Genomic DNA, 15593 nt, shown 5'->3' on the forward strand with positions numbered 1-15593 from the left:
TGTTCAGGAGGGCTGAGTTGTAGGACTCCTTGCTGCAGGATGTTGTGGATGATAGCTGTTTACAAGGGAACAGCTGGTCAAACTCATGGAAGGGAAATCCCTTGGAGGTTTATATTTGAAATAAATTCCACCAACTTTTGAAGCTTCTGGACGTTTCATGGGTTCAGGGAATGGACTCAGGGCAAGAACAGCACAAAGAGCCATTCCTGTGTACTGTGCATTATTTTCTTGACCAGCACTCAAGGTTCAAAGGTGCAAAAGTATTTACAATCTCAAATTTTACTAAACAAGGGAGTTTAAGTTTCTATGCCTTTGTGATTCTGCTCACCACCTCCCACAGAGACTTTTCTTCAGTCTTCCCATGACATTCACACAAGTGGCTGATGGAGGAGGTGCTCCACATGTGTCCGTGGTCTGTAAAATCAGCGTTCAAAGGCACAGCTGAGCTAGTACAGCCCAAGGAACAAATCCATGTGATTGAAGGGCAGGAATTGTCCTCTTGGGCAGTGTTGTCTGCAGCAGGAAGTATAGAAGAGACATTGTCTTAAGCATCCATGAAAATATTGAATACAGACATCATCTCTCACATTTGTGAGGGGATCAGAGCATGACATGGGCAAGTACTACATTGAACTGATGTGTGATCATCCTCTGTGAGGGTGGTGGGGCCCTGGCACAGGTTGCCCAGAGCAGCTGTGGCTGCCCCATCCCTGGCAGTGTCCAAGGCCAGGCTGCATGGGGCTCTGAGCAACCTGGGATAGTGGAAGGTGTCCCTGCCCATGGCAGGGGGGTTTGAACCACAAGATCCTCGATGTCCCTTCCAAGCCAGGCCATTCTGTGATTTCTATGGAGCCACCAGAGCTCACTGATAAATCTTGCTTCTCTTGCAGACAAATGTTCTCCCACATCAACTACTTTGACTGACATGAGTGGAGCAGTGCCAGCTTACACGAGCAGTACATCTGCTCCCACATCTTTACATAACTGTTCCTGAATTTTTCCCTTTTATTTTTTTCTTCCCTCCCAACAGGTAAAAAGAAGCTGTGGTTATGCTGGATTAATTTGAGAAATTCCACCAAAATTGATGATACCATGATGATTGTTACCAATATCTACTACTGTTCATATTTTAAACCCTTTAAACTCTTCCCTATGTTTCTTTCAGAGCTGGGCTGTTAAATTCATTCCCAATATAAAAGGCAAGGGAAAAAAAAGCTTTGTAAAAACATTAAACATGCTGCAAGACTTGGACTAAACCTGATTTACAGTCACTCTAGATGATCTAATAATGTACAGATCAGGTTCATGCAGCAGTGAGCAATTTGACGGTCAGACCAACAGTGTTTCAGAGAAGGGGAAAGCCACGAGGCAAGCAAAAGGATGCTCTGTGGAAATGAAACACTTCACAGTGGGGCTCTGCTTGCAAAAGCATTTTTCACCTTCAACATTAATGTTTATCTGTTCTAAAGCATCACCTCTGGTAAATGCCAGGCACGTGTACTCTAGGCACCGTGTTGACATCACCCTAGAGAAAATAACAATGGTTTGGCAGCCTGCAAAGTCTTTTTAAAAATAGCCTGTGAAGCCCCTGAGAAAACGACAGGCTCTAAAAATAGGACTAGAGCTGAGGAAGGCAAAAAAACCCAAAAAAAAACAAAAAACAAAAAAAAAAAAAAAAAAGAAAAAAAAACTTTCCTGATGCTAAAGCTCAGGGTCAGCTGCAAAATGTGGGGTTCCTTCAAGGACACACAATGAATGCATTGCAGTGCTCTGTAATGAATGAAATCTCCCTCTCTGAATCCTTCCTGTGCTGTACCAGTCTCTCAATGAGGGGGGAAGAGGGAAAAAGGCAGAATTTTAGCAAATTCAAGTAGGTACAGTCTAGGGTTTCCCCTCCTTCCTACCCCTGACCAGCCCCTGATAAAAACATCTCACGAAAGTGGTGTGGATCTACCTTTGCTTCTCCCTCCACACACCCCCCTGCCTCTGTTCTCCAGTGCCAAGGTTCCTTCTCACAAAAACAGATTTTGTGAGCACATTTTTGCTGCACTGGCACAGAGACAGACCTCAGGAGGCTGAGAAAATTATTGTAATAACCCAAATAATTGCAAGCAAGCGTCCCAGATTCTTGGTTATTCGTGATGCAGCAAGCTGGACATCCCCTTTTCAATTCTCATGCCCAAGTATTAGGATAAGGTATGAGGCTTCTGCAGGATTTTAGACCCTCCTTTGGGCCCATGACAGTGGTAATTTTTAGTAGCGTTCTCTCATAGTTATGAAATAAAACCAGAGCCCTCCAGTGGCCAAAAGCACACCAGTAACCTTGCTGGAGGCTAACCAGGGATGGACTCCAAGTTAGCTGCCCTACTTTATCTTGACACCAGCCAACAATCAGTGTGGGAAGGGCTGGACAGCTGCAGTCAGTGGGATATCCTGGGACAGACACCTGTGAGGACTGTGGGATCCCATGGGTTAAAAAATGGGTTAAAATCCTGGCATCACTAGTGGAGAAGACACCAATGGAAACGGGGAGCCACTTCAAATGGCCGTGGTCACATGTTGGGAATAACCTGATCCAGCACTCCTTTAGAGAGTTGCAGAGGAGGAAGGGACTAACCTGAGTTTTCAACAGGAGTGCAATGCAAAGGCAAGCCACTGGTACAGCCATGGGTCAGACACCCCAGAAATGCCACTCTGCCACCTTAGAGAACAGCTGTGAACCTCCAAGGAATTCTCTTCCTTCAAGGTAGGCACCAAATTCAGCCAAATGAAGTTGTACCTGTGCTTCTGGCAACTGCCTTACAAACAGCTGCTCGGTGACCATGTTTTGTTTCCTTGAGCAGTTGCCTAGGTGTACTTCTTCTTTCTCCAGTTCTGTGTTATTTACCAAGGAGTGGGTTCAGCAGAGGCTGAGCCTTGTGTGCATGTCATTCCAACTCTCCGGGTCTCCTAGTGGTGGATCCTGAAGGTGTGACAGCACTTTCCTTACGGGATTATCCTTATTCCCGTGACCCTCCTTGCCAGGTGTTCTCTGTTGCAAAAGAAAGCAGGTTTGCTTGTCTAGGGTTTCCTTCCTTTAACTTTGATCACTCCACTTTTGATTTTTTTTTCCCCCAGAAGCACAAGGAAATTGAGTTACCTCTGGAGACATGGAAGTGCCATGCGGTTTCCTGTCAGTGCCCTCCTCACAGGGTAGGTACACCCTGAGCAGCAGACCCGGGCTGCTCTGGGTTTCTCCAGCTGAGGAATGCCATGTCAGAGTGCTCCCTCACATGCTCCATAAACCTCAACCCTGCCCCAGATCTCTTTGGTCCCAGGAGAAACCCTCCAGAGGAACAAGAAACTTCACCAAGCATGGAGCAAGAGCTCCCAGGCACACCACCAGTTCTTCTCCTCACCTGTACTTCCCAAACCTGCAAACTGAGAGCAAAAACAGGGTGACTTCACCTCCTGGGCCCACTGAATGCCATTTATCTGCCTCTGCCCTTGATGCTGCTTGCCTCCAGCACCATTTCATTTTGACAAAGATATCCCAAACTTTTCAATTGAAAAGCAGTCAAGCATCTCACTAGTCACTTGTTTCACCTTGCACCTGGAGTTTTTTCCCCACAAGGTTCTAGTCCCATTTCCCTGCCCACTCATAAGTGCCAGCAGTGAAGGAGTGTTCCATCCCATAGAGCTTCCAGACACCAGGATGATATTCCTGGCTGGCACAATGAATATCACTTTTTGATGCCAGGGAGAAGACTAACCTTTCACCCTATGTTACATCTTCTCCCATGGACCTTCAAAGTCAAGCTGAATGCCAAAAAAACCCAAAAAACAACCAAACCCAGGACATAAAAAGTACAAGCTGAATTATTCACCAGAAACCTACATATAGTTAAAATGGGGGAAACAATGGAAAGTAATGGGAAAACCTCTAGAAATGCAGTTTTGCTGAGTTATGAAGCCTGGTATGGCTTTCTGCAGATGAAAACCCAAGAGCCAGAAAAAGGTTAGTAAGAAAAGTCCTTTGTCCATTCTTTTCTTCTCTCCCACCAGAGATATGTCAGTCCTCAGTCATCAGTGAGCAAAAGTAAGGATTTTTTTCACCCCACAGCCGTATCCACAAATGGCATTAAAATTATCCCTTCTATTCTGGGAGGGCTACCAGAAAAGGGAAAAAAAAATCTTTCACTCTGCCACAATCCATCAGCAGAATGAAAGGGTTGTCTGCATTTGGAAGAAGTCAAGGAAGCATTTGGCACGGTTCATAAGACAAAAGGGGAAGATCAAACAGGTGGGAAAGAAGAGGGAACTATGGGAGAAATTTTGAAAGATTACAAAGGTATAGTTGGAGAAACTTTCTGTGGGTGAAAAAGCACCACAATGGCCTAGGAAAAAAATGTTCAGATGTGTTACATCCTGCTTTGAGATCAAGATGACAGGGAGGAGAAATGACCATAATTTAACCAAGAGAGCAATTAAAGTGTCTTTAGATACCTTAAAACAAACTGTCTCCTTGCAAACTGGAGTTACTCTGGTTTTATATGGCAGAATTTACTGCAATCTGAGATAAAAAAATCAGTGTTTCAAAAAGAACAGCTTGTTCACCATGCATGGAGTCAGTCAATCCAGCTTAATGACTTGCAGGACACGAGCTCTAGAGACTTCTGCCTGCATTATTCAACACTGATATACAGCCCTTGGAAGAATAGAAGCAGGTACTCATGCCACCAGCATACAGATGATATCCAGGTGGGCAGGTATGGCAGCACTGAGAAACAGATAGGAAATCCATGTTACCAGGACCAAGGGAAAGAGTGTCTGTCTGACCTTAGTCAGCAAGGAAGGTCACATTAATTTATAATCACACTATCATGGAATGGTTTGGGTTGGAAGGGATCTTAAAGATCATCCAGTTCCAACCCCCTGCCATGGGCAGGGACACCTTCTCCTACCCCAGGTTGCTCAGAGCCCCATCCAACCTGGCCTTGGACACTGCCAGGGATGGGGCAGCCACAGCTTCTCTGGGAAACCTGTGCCAGGGCCTCCCCACCCTCACAGGGAAGAGTTTCTTCCTCATATCCAATCTAATGCTCCTCTCTGTCAGTGTGAAGCCATTCCCCGTTGTCCTGTCACTCTAGACCCTTGCCAAGAGTCTCTCTCCATTTTTCCTGTGGGCTTCTTCCAGGCACTGCAAGGCCACACTGAGGTCACTCCAAAGCCTTCTCTTCTCCAGGCACAACAATCCAAATTCTCTCAGCCTTTCCTCCCAGCAGAGCTACTCCATCCCTCTGCTCCCCTTGGTGTCCCTGCTCTGGACTGGCTCTAGCAGCTCCATCCCAGAGCACAGCCTTTTGGCCTGGGATCCTCTTGCTGCATTCCTGACCACCCTCTGTGAAAAAAGTTATCTCCAGTCTCTGGAGGAGATTGTTTGGAGACATTTTTCCTGGCATGTATCCCATTCCCACTACTGCAGTCTTTAAACGTGTGAGAAATGAGACAACTCTTAAAAAGATTAATTTATTGAAAACACAAAAATTGAAAAATTACAGAAATTAGAAAAATATAAAAATTTGGGATCCTATGGCTCAGTAGATGGTATGCCCCAGGAGCGCAGGGATACGAGATCTTCTGGCTGAGACAGCACTAGACCTCAGGTAGAGAAAAAGAACTTGCAGTGCTGGGCTGACTTTAAAAAAATTACTAAAAGCCCCTTAAAAGGGGTAAGGCTTTTAGTGCCCAGCACCGATGTCTCCCACAGCTAGTCCGGAGAGAGCAAGAGGGGAAAAGAGAAGAGAGCCTGCCTCCCAGCTTCGTCCTTTTTATAGTTTTTGCTCCGCCCCCAGTCCGCCCACAGCCCGCCTCTTCGGTCCAAAGCGATTGGTGCTTTCCCTTTGATGGATCATCTCCGTCCACCAATGGCTCATCGTTGTCAGGGAGGGGTGTATTGGTCGAGATAAGGGAATACAATACCTTCATTAAAATTCAGGTATTCAGGTTGCCATGGAACTTGCCTGCAGAGTAATGGCCGTGGCTAAAAATAGCTGCTGGCTATTAAGGCTGGGTGGGGTTTTGGCCTTGGAATCAAAATGCAAGTGAAACACCTACAAAAAGTATTAAAATACATCCAACACACCTCAAAACACTTGTAGAAGTATACAGTAAACACAGGAAAGGTAACTCTTATGGTGTACCAGTGGTTTGAAGCTTGAAAAGGGCAAGTTTGTGATTTCTAACTGGGAAAATTTTAACTGGGAAGGGTGGAACTCTATTAATAAACTACTTTAAACAAATGAAAACACTGATAATGGAACTGGATTTTTGTACCTGGGCTGATGGGTTAATTGTAACATTCAATTTAAAAATAATTAACTCAAAATTAATTACTTAAAGCACTTAATATGCAAAGACCAAGCACAAATAGGGATTTCATGTATGACAAAACGGAAGAAACAGACTGGAAAGACAGCCACAGAATGAATCCTGGACATTAGTCCTGCATGTGTTGGATGGGAATGCTGGAGAGTGACTTTACCAAGACAGAGCTCTGCCGTGGGTCTTACGAGGAGTATAAATTCTTTGATTAGCAGCAAAGAACTCCGTGTTACTCCAATTGCCACATTAAGCACCTTTGTCAGCTTAAACATCCCCAAAAGAAGCAGATCAGACCGTAACAGGACAACCATCCCCATCACAGTCCTCTAGAACTGTGACCCTGCTGATCAGGGAATGTTACTAGAGGTCAGAGAGGAAGTTTTTCCCTGCATCCACCCCAACAGGAGGATTTGTGGGGACACTGTCAGACTCAACAGGAGAACTGCTGGTTGTTTGATGTAGCCAAGCTTGGCCAAGGTAAGAAAATGCTTACCTGACTTTTGGAGTCAGATAGTAGTGGTTTCTTGTTGGTTCCTTGAGAAGTTCATCACAGCACTGGACTCTGCCCTGTCTGAAATGGTTTGATTTTTCTGGAGGAGTTAAACAACACCTGGATCCCCACATGAGGACACCATTGCAATTCACCTCAGAAGTGAGTTCCTCAGTGAATGTTGTGGGTTTGCTCTGCTCTGACTCTACAATGTTAAGTGGCATCAGGACCACTTCTCTGGCTTGCACCAGATCCCAGCTATCCAACCAGAACAAAATCTAGACATGTCCCAGCAGCACCTTCTCTAAGCCTCTCTACATGTCCTCCTCTCTCCCATACCAGCTTTCCTAGCCTCTCACAACAGGATGTGGCTGCTCCATCAGTTCCACCTCCCAGGAACCAGCCACTTTCTGATGCAGAGAAAGCTGCAGCTTTTACATACAGGCAGCTTATCAGCTCCATTTGCTGTCACTCACTGCTTCAATTTTTGTGCACATTATTCTATTCACCAAACTCCCACTGAAACCTGAAAGATTTTTAGATGTGCCTAAATATCTATTCCCTTTATTCCTCCCAAAGACATTTCCTTCTCCTAGCAATTGATTTCCAGGGAAGCAGAGATTAAGGAGCTGCTTCTTACAAGCTGCAACAGTTTGGGTATCCTCTAGTGGCACGAAGTGGGATTTCAGTCACAAAAACCTGGATGTCTGTAAGATCTCCCAGCCTTCCCATGCCAGCACATATCCTCCCTCCTCTGAATCTGCTTTGCTGTGCTCCTTAGCATCCCCCACAATCCCAAATTCGGGATAACTTCAGCTGTGATAGCCACAAGAAAAGAAAAAAAGAGCCTTTTGACACTAGGTATGTTAAGACACAAAGGCTCTGTTCTCTTTTGCCATATGCAAACCTTGGCCACTCTTGTGTTTTCGACTTTTAACAAGAATGTTTGTGTTCAAACAGCTGTGTGACCAAAGACTTGTCACACACCGTGACAAAGGCATCTGCTGCCACTGCCCCAGGGAAAAGAGGCAGCTCCACTGTGGCAGCCAATGTCAGAACAGGGCTTTGGTCACAGAATCAGCTAAGTTGGAAAAGACCTTGGAGATCGTCAAGTCCAACCTATGACCTAACACCACCTTGTCAACCAAACCATGGCACAAGTGCCACATCCAGCCTTTTTTTAAACACCTGGTCCACGGAGTCATCCCATCCTCCACTGATAAGAGGAGTAACGACTTCAGTGTAAAAGAAGCAGCAGAGCACCTGCTGCCAAATCTCTAAGCTACAGGCCTGTCTATAAGATGGCATCATATCTAATAATGGAAAAGAGTTGACAGTATAACAGTACTGTCATTATTTTTATTTTAATACATACCACCAAAATTAACAGTAATAACAATTTAAAAATTCTCCAATGCAACATGATAGAATACATCCACCTTGAGAAAATATGATTTTTTATTTTTCTTTCAGAGAAACTTTAAGTGGCACTGCTCTGGCATGAGAAGCTTGGTGACAAATCATGGTGGCACAGTTCTTGACCATGGGGAACGTGGAGAACATTCCTGCATTTCTTTGTCCACAGAGAGCTTTCAGTCATCCAAAAGCATCTGCTTTAGTGTTGACAAAGTCAGCTCTGTAATAACCCAGGTTCCAGAGGCTGAGTGGAAAAGGATAACCTTTCTTTAGCTTTTTTTGCATCATCCTGTAACCTTTAAATTGGAACAGCACCTCTGCTATCAAATTCAACAGGAGATTTCATACAGTTTTTTTATGAGACTCATTATCTGGGGAGTACATCTGCCATCAATTTTAAAGCCAGGAAAGATTGCTATGATCATGTATTGCACTTAGAAAAGGGAACAGTGGAATCTCAACCTACTGGCAGAGCAGCCCTGTAATGCAGCTAGCACTTCTCCCACTGTCAGCCTTGTACTTTCCCTGTCCTCTAAACACGCCAGTTAAAATCCACAAGTTAAAATCCACTCTTCACTGGGTTAAAACTGGCTGGATGGCCAGGCCCAGGGAGTGGTGGTGAATGGAGTTACATCCAGCTGGTAGCCAGACACCAGTGGTGTTCGCCAGGGCTCACAGTTGGGGCCAGTTCTCTTTAAGTGACAACCTGGACAAGGGGATCGAGTGCATCCTCAGTCAGATCTCAGATGACATTCAGGTGGGTGGGAGTGTGGATCTGCTGGAGGGCAGAAAAGCTCTGCAGAGGGATCTGGACAGCCTGGATCCATGGGCCCAGGCCAATGGTCTGAGGGTCCACAAGGCCAAGGGCCCGGTCCTGCCTTGGGTCACACCAACCCCCTGCAGCTCCCGGCTGGGGCAGAGGGGCTGGAAAGCTGGGAAAGGCCCTGGGGGTGCTGGGGACAGCGGCTGGACATGAGCCCAGATGTGCCCAGGGGGCCAAGAGGCCAATGGCACCTGGGCTGTGCCAGCCATGGGGTGGCAGCAGGGCCGGGGCAGTGACTGTCCCCTGTGCTGGGCACTGCTGGGGCCACACCTCAGATCCTGGGGCAGCTCTGGGCCCCTCCGGACAAGAAAGGCATTGAGGGGCTGGAGCGTGTCCAGAGAAGGGAACGGAGCTGGGGAAGGGGCTGGAGCACCAGGAGCAGCTGAGGGAGCTGGGAAAGGGGCTCAGCCTGGAGCAAAGGAGGCTCAGGGGGGACCTTCTGGCTCTGCACAACTCCCTGACAGGAGGGGGCAGCCAGGGGGGGTTCGGGCTCTGCTCCCAGGGAACAAGAGACGGGATGAGAGGAAACGTCCTCAAGCTGCACCAGGAGAAATTCAGTTTGGACATCAGGAAGAATTTCTTCACTGAAAGGGTGATTGGACACTGGAAGGGGCTGTCCAGGGAGGAGGTGGAGTCACTGTCCCTGGAGGTGTTCAAGAAATGACTGCATGTGGCATGCAGTGCTCTGGGCTGGTTGGTATGGTGGTATTTGGTCACAGGTTGGGCTTGGTGATCCTAGAGGTCTTTTCCAACCTGAATGACTGTTATTCAATGATTCTAAGATTCTAAGGTACCCTAATGGAATAACCTCAGCAGGCAAACACCCCACACTTCCATCAGCAAAGGGAGAGGGAAAAATCTAGAGACTATCCTAGAGGCAGAGTCTGTAGGGGCAAGTATTCACACACCTGAAACAGCACTGCAGAGGGAAAGGAAAAAAAAAAAAAAGTCAGGCATTGGAACAGCTCATTCCTGAATGAATCCCGCGCCCTCTGCTGGAGCGCTGTGCTCATCCCAGCCGAGCCCGGGCGGAGAGAGCGGAATACAGGTGTGCCGTGCGAGGGTCAGAGCTGGGAACAGACAGCGGCTGGTCAGGATGGAGAAGGCTCAAGGGATATAATGCAGTGTAAAGGCTTTACATGAGGGAGAAAGGAAACTACACAATCGGTGATGAGGGGGGATCTTGCTCCCTACAAGGTGCCCAGAGGGGGATGGACGGACAAAGGGATGTGGGGCTGTCTCAGCTCACTTCACAGCAGAGAGCAGACCCCAAAATTTGGACACTATGGCGGAGAGAAATTTGGAATGTCAGGTTTGCTAAAAACTCCATCAGAAATCTCTGGCATGCAGGAGAATGGTGCCAATCTTTTCTCCAAGCACAGGTTAGATCAGTGGTATGGGTGAAGGGCACTGCCTGCACAGCCTCTGGGGAGGGTTCCACCTCCACCTGTGCTGCTCAACTCACTGCAGCCACTTCTCCAGGAAGTTTCATGGACTCCTCTGATGTCCCAGCTGAAACATAGATTTAGAAGAAACATAGAGATTTTGGTTATAGGCCAGCTGTGTTGAGATTAGTTGGAATAGGAAAGAACTTGGGCCCAGTGAGAGTTAATTAAAATAGTTAGGAGAGCTGGGCCTGAAATGGGTTTTAAGATGTTAGTAACTGATTGCCAAATAACTGATGATCTGTCATCTGCATGTTTGCTTAGTTGTGCTTAGAATGAGGAGTAGAAACATTGATAAGTTGGTGTAGGGAACAAGGACAATTACCAGTTTCCTCCCTTGGTGGGAAGCTGTTCAAAAGTCACACAAGAGGAAACTTAGAGGTCACTAAAGTAATTAGGATTGTTAAAGCTCAGAAAAGCAAAAAGGTCAAAATGAGGAAGATGAGTTACTTCATCTTTTTTGGGACCACTAACCCAATTCAAGACCACCAGCTCAATTCAGGACACACACTACGCGTGCTTTATGACATGTAAGCTCATTTCCATACGAAGTGGAGAATGGGAGGTGTTAACATTAGGAATATACATTTGCATTTTGGATATTCATAATATTTGGAAATAAAAGGTATCATGTTTGCTTGGATAGGGGCCCTGTGTCTTAGGGAGCTATCCCACACAGTGCCTGGTGCCAAATAAAACATGCACTTTCTAACTCTAAACTGTTAGAGAGTTTTTGTCTGTCTCAGTTGGATATTGATATTAGATCGATATTCATATTTTGGTAAATCACAACAACACAGTGCAACAGATGTAAGGCAAGCTATCCTTGCAGACTTCTCCAGGCCTCTGGCTTCAGGGAGACTCAGAGGAGGAGCAGATCAGCAGATCCTGGAATGGCCATCCCCACCTCTGGGGATGCACGGGGCAAGGTGTCACTGAGACTCAGCCCTTTACAGCACAGTGTTCTTGTAGTTCTGACACCTGGTGCTGCCTCCAGCCTGGAACTGCAGCTTGGTCACGATCAGGGGGGCATGGTATGGATAAAAAGTCCTGGGAGCTTTCTTCCCTCCTTCTGTGATGCCCAGATTTGATTCCTACATGGAAAGGAGTGGCAGGACTGCATCGGGTGTACAGAGCAAGCAGAAGACACAAAGTGAGCAGCTGCAGGAGGCAAACAGGACCTGCTTGATTTGGAAGAAGCTACAGCTACACATCCCTATATAACAAAGAAGTTTAGGATAGGCAGTGACGTCCTGAAACACAGCATCAAAACATACTGGAAAGGGTGAATTTTTCTAATAATAAACAAGGAAATTATTCCCCTGTGACTATGCAAATTGCTACTCAGGAAATGGCCCGGGCTATGGGGAGCTGTTAATGTGCACAAAGTCGATACCCATGCAGTTTGTCTGCTCCACTCAAACACAGCAGCACCACTGGCTTGGATTGGTCTGGGGGATGGAATATGATTTCCCCCTTTGAAAAGAGAAAAAGTGTGCTGTGCAGGTCTGATGGTGTCACCAAGAACCTCAACACTTCACTGTGATTCTTTGGACATGGTAGTGGATGAGCACAAATTTCAGGTCACAAAGAGAAGTAGACACAGGGTTCTCACATTTCTCTGGTGAGAACCTCACCTCTCTCTTATTTGTGAGCTTCAGACTCACTCTTGTGACTACTTGGTCCTTTTCCAAGAGTGGGTGTCTACTGCCTGCAATAAATTTGAAAATTAGGGATGAACTCTACACAGTGCAGCCAATGTCCTTCAAGCTATTGTCCAAGACTCTTTAAGGGCCTGTGGACAAGTTTTAAGGAGTCCATAAAGGTCACTAAGAAAAAATAGTTGGTTGTCAGCAAGCTGGTATTTACTGTACTGCTATTCTCATCCCCAGCAACAATATTTAGAGTATGTGCAAATAAAAGACTGGGAAACAGTTATCTTACTCTATCAGAGCTTGGGAAAGGTCAGATCTAGATTTCTCCAAAGGGTCAAAGCTATGTAACACCAGTTAATGCCATTTACTGTAGAAGCTGAACTGATTTTGATCTAGACGTAAGTTCCCTGTTTCTGCCAATCTTTGGCATGAATATTAAAGTCTGAAGAATGACCACAAGCAGACACCCAAAGGACAATAAGAACAGAACAAATATATGATAATTCCCTATCTTTTAACCATTTCTATCTTTGGGGATCTACTGAAACTGGTGTGTTTTGTTCATTTAGTAATCTGCAATCTATCTCTCTTATCACGTCTCCCCTTATTTCCCTGTAAATTTCTTGCATCCCCACCATCCTTTGCCAATGAGCTCCCCAGTTCTGTTTATCTTTGCATGAAGTGCCACCTCCTTCTGTGTGTTTTGGAGCTGAGTCCCAACAGTCTCACTGGGTCACTCCAAGTCTAGGTAACCGAGAAGAAACAGGCCATGCTTAGTCCCGACTCAAGCTCTCCATACCATTCATAGTTAAACTTCTGTCATACTTGGTCATTGACAATGCTCCTTGCCTTCCCTGAACACTTTCCAGTGATGGTCTGAAGATAACATCCAACAGTGACTTCATTCTATCAGCCAGCCAGAAACTCTGCCCACTGTTTCCCATTTTTAACCACACCAGGATCTTCTCTTTTTACCCTACGACTGTACAGTTCCCTCTAAAGCCTTCTGACCTAACCAAAGAGACTCACCATTACCACTGTGCTTGTTTATCCCTCCAAAGAGATCAGTTTCCTAAAGCAAAACCTTCCATAATAGAAATCATGATGGTTTTTAGGAAGGACATTTTTTGTATTTATCAGGCATTCATTGATTCAATTCTTTGTTATACAATTAATTGACCTACTACAGAAGTTAAATTTACCAGACTGCAGTACCTTAGATACACTTGTGGAAACTGTTTTAGAGAAAGACACCACCCTTGCTACTCTGCAGACTTCAGGCACCAATGGAGGATTAAGTGAATTAAGCACCATGAGTAATTCCACTATTTCTCTTAAAAGTCATGAATGAAAACCACTCAGTTCTGATGATCTGTCAGCATTCAATCTGTCTGCAACACAGTTTCTGCCACAGTTATTTAATATAAGAGATGCTACTCTGTCTTTGATTTCATTTCTTCTAATTCAATGACTCTCCAAATTGTATTCTCTACTGGGATTGTTAATTCACTTCTAGACCAATTACGTCAGCAAATACAAATGCTGTACTCAAAATTAATACGTTTATACTCCTCCCTGCTGCACCTTCTCCCTGACATTTCTTTTATACCTGTACTGCCACAAATGCAGTTTCATATTCTGTGGGCCCTTATGGCAGATGCAACTCAACTGCTCAGCCTTGCACAGCTTATGCCTTCCTAATTCACCCTCCAAAAACCTTCTCCCAAAATTACCCTAAGCCCGATTGGCTAAAATACCCCTCTTTGTCTCATCTGCAGTAAGTCAGACTGAAGGAGGGTGTCACAGAATTTAATACCACGCAAGGGACTGAGAAAATGTATGAGGACAGATTCCTGGGGCTTATAGATGCAGCCCTGGAACGGCCTCACCTTTTTGCTGGGACTCTCTAAATCCCAGGTTTCAGAATGAAGCCATGTAATGAGTATTGACGAGAGACGAGGTCAGGGCTATGCTTGCAGCCTGACCAGAAATGCCTTTATCTCCACCACCCATTTACAGTTCTGATGAGTGACTACGTGCAGCAGCGCCTGAGGCAGGTGAGATGACCACTCCTCCCTTCAGATCTTTGCTACCTGCTAGATAAAAAAGATATTTTCATAGGAAAAATAAGTTTTTTTAATAGAAGCATTTTGAGTTTTACTTAATAAATACAAAAGGGAGAGAAGTGGTGGTGATAGGGAGATAAAGGGGTTTGCATCATTGTAACCCAAATCTGATTAATTTTTTTGGCTGAAAAGATGACTTATGTGATATTGCCTGGACATTATACATCCACCTGTCAAATGTTTCGGCAGTTGGGAGCAATCTCAATTCTACACATGTTGCTGCAGGTTTGGAGCACTGCTGATGCAGGCTTGCAGTGATGGGGTCTGAGATGATAGGATCCCAAACACAGCTCCTTGCTGGCATTTGTGCCACTCACTTTAATGCAGAGTGTTTTGGGACAGCAGCTTTCCTCCAGAAAAGGAGTCAAGAATGAAGAACTGAAAGAGATGAAGTAAAGTAAACAAGTGTGGTTTGAAATGTGACAGCTAAGAGAACAAAAGACTTTGTAAAACAAACAAAAGGTGTGGATTAACTCAAATGTGCAAGTGGCAGGGTCCAGGGCTCAGGGATTAGAGGCAGTGAGGGCTTTGGGTGAGTGCCAGGGGACAGACAAGCACGTGTACTCACCAGTAACAGTGCTGCCACAGTGCTGGGGAGAAGAAAACAAATCTGTGTGGGAACCACTGCCCTTCAGCAGGACACAGACTCCTGCATCCAGTGGGGAAACAGGGCTTTTTCCTTGACTGTTGTCTCCTTGCCCTCTTCCAGAGAGGTAGACACATGGATAAATGCCATCTACATGGGCTTACCTTTGTGGCTCCTGAGTCCAGAAGCCAGCAAAAGCTGAGTGAGGAGGAACTTGGAGATTGCCACGGAGCATTCCCACATGCAGTGACCACGATGGAGCAGGACAGGTCACGTGGAAGGTGGTAACGCTCTGGGGAGCGCCCAAGTTGGCTCCGTTTTGTCTTGGTATCCAACCAGACACAGAATCTGGGAGATGGAAAAGCACCTTCAAAAACACCTTTCCTTGAGCAAGGTCTGGAATGGAGTCAGACACATCCCTCACCAGCACTACACTGATCTCCAGCCAGATCACTTCAACTTGATGGCAGGCAGAGCTGTCACCAAACAGAGGGACCACCCCTGCAGGACCAGCAGGGGGCCAAATTATCTTCACATCTTTCCCTGTGGCAGGAGTTCAGTGCAGCACTGCAGCATCCACCTCTGAGGAAGAGAAGGTGAAATTCTGCAAGTGGACATGGACTGTCCTAAAAAAGCTGCACAGCCGTACTAACTCCACAGAAAGCATTTCATAGGAACACAATAAAGTC

This window comes from Corvus moneduloides, chromosome 4 (genome assembly GCF_009650955.1).
Source record: "Corvus moneduloides isolate bCorMon1 chromosome 4, bCorMon1.pri, whole genome shotgun sequence".
Taxonomy (NCBI): domain Eukaryota; kingdom Metazoa; phylum Chordata; class Aves; order Passeriformes; family Corvidae; genus Corvus; species Corvus moneduloides.